Below are 2,274 nucleotides of genomic sequence, written 5' to 3'. Positions count from 1 at the left end.
AGCTCATAAAATAACTATTAATAACTATTAATAACTATTATTAATAACTTACAACAGTGGCTACATATATTGGCATCAGTGGGTGAGATGCTAAGAATAGATCAGTTAGCATGAGGAGATCATCTCTATCATAGACCATGTGACTGTACCAGGTCAGGATCCAACTTAATGAGAAATAATACTCACACTCTGACCTATGGAGGAAGAGAATATTAGGAATATATTGTATGTATCATAATGGGATGGACATTATTATTAGCATCACATTATATTGTGTAATGGAGAAATGACTTTTAGATCAATGTATCTTTAAAACTTTGAATCAAAAAAAGCTCAAACTTTATACATGACATAAGTACATTTATACGTATCAGAAAATGTAATAAAAATGAAGAATTATTTCCTTTTCATTTGTGGTAAAATTTAGCATGTGACTTTGTACTAGCGTATAGCTCCAAATTTTCGTCGGCCAAAATTTTGTCAAATTCATCAGATACTTTTGCTTGACAAAATTTTTAACCGACGAAATTTTTGTTCCATGTGGGTAGTATGTGGATTAATAGCAAAAATGACAAAAAATTTTATTGACAAAAATTAATTTTAACAAGAAATTAAGATTTTGACGAAATTTTTGACTGACGGAAATTTGGAGCTATAGGGTATATAGTACAGGGACTTTGGCCCAATTTTTGAGTAACTTTAAAAATTCGTAAAAAATCCAATTTTGATCGGAATAAGCTCAAATTTTCTACACAACGTAAGTACGTGTAAATGCATCAGAAAATGTAATAAAAATAAATAAATAATTAATACCTTGTAATAAATGATTCCAATTGACTATCATGAATCCTCAGTAGTGGTCTGATGTAACTCATTATCTCCTTAGTACGTCCAATATCAGGATCCAAAAAATCCCTACGGTAACCATAGCAACTACCACACAAAAAGTGGGTGGAGCTTTACCTAATATGGTATTGTACTAGTACGTTTATGATGGCAAAGGTGGTGTCCTCCTTTAGTGGTAATAATAAAAATGTCAACACTACATCATGAAGACCTTGATAGTTGTTGAGATCAGTATGTGTCACTAATAATCTTAATAGAACTCTTATTAAACTGTCCTGTATTGAATTAATACGCTCTATCAATAATTCTATATAATTAATAATAATAACAATAATAATAATAATAATAATAATAATAATAATAATAATAATAATAATAATAATAATAACACTTTATTAAATATTGTAGGACGATTTATATTACTAGATCTATGCATTGATACTTTCTAGTATCTATTATCTATGTCACAACTGCTAATATTCGCGAATTTTTCCTGCCGCTAACAATTGCCATAGCAACCGGATGCTATATTAATTGAAAACAGTGCATTATTAAAGCACAGTACCAGGCTTATTAGCCAATAGCTGCTGAATACTGTAATTGTATAAATATCCACTCTTGACATTAAACACATGGTCAATTGTCATAGCAACGCTTTATTGGTTTCCATGGTATTTAATTGAACTTCTTTATTAGTTTTTATTGTCGTGAATATTAGCAGTTGCGAGTATAAATCATCCTACGGTATGATACCAGGTGTGTGGACGGGATTAGGTTACAACACCTTCACAGCAGGTGGTCTAGGATGTGTCCGTGGGTTTAGTGACACTTCCCCTCTCACATCTACAAATCACAACAACTAACACATTAACTAATCAACACCAATTCCTTACCTTTAGCTAATTCCTACACCATACCACTATTAGAGGTACCTCCCATGCTTTGTATAGACTTATGTACTTACTTAATGGATGTACAGGTATAGGTACCAAGCTTCTAATTGGACAGGCTTTGATACATTTACAAGTACATGTACCATGTACCATGTAGAGAGACTAGTATATGTACATGGGGTATAACATCAGGTATGATGGGAACAACATGTGCTGTATTGTATTGTGCTGGAGATTAGCAACTTAACAGCTAATGAAGGTCAGCAATAATCACAAAAATAACAATATAAATAAATAAATACATGCAACAATACTTAAATACATTTGTAAATAGCTAGAGTAGTAATAAATATTATTATTATTATTATTGTTATAAGAAACAACAACAGCAAAACAAGAAAAACCAAAACAAAACCAAAACAAACAAAGCATTATTATTATTATTATTATTATTATTATTATTATTATTATAAAACAATAGGAAGGGAGAAACAAACAGCAAAAGGAGGTCAATATAAAGAAAGAAAAGAGGGAG

The sequence above is a fragment of the Amphimedon queenslandica genome, unplaced genomic scaffold (assembly GCF_000090795.2).
Source record: "Amphimedon queenslandica unplaced genomic scaffold, v1.1 AMPQUscaffold_12000, whole genome shotgun sequence".
Lineage (NCBI taxonomy): Eukaryota > Metazoa > Porifera > Demospongiae > Haplosclerida > Niphatidae > Amphimedon > Amphimedon queenslandica.
This window is presented reverse-complemented; position numbering follows the sequence as displayed.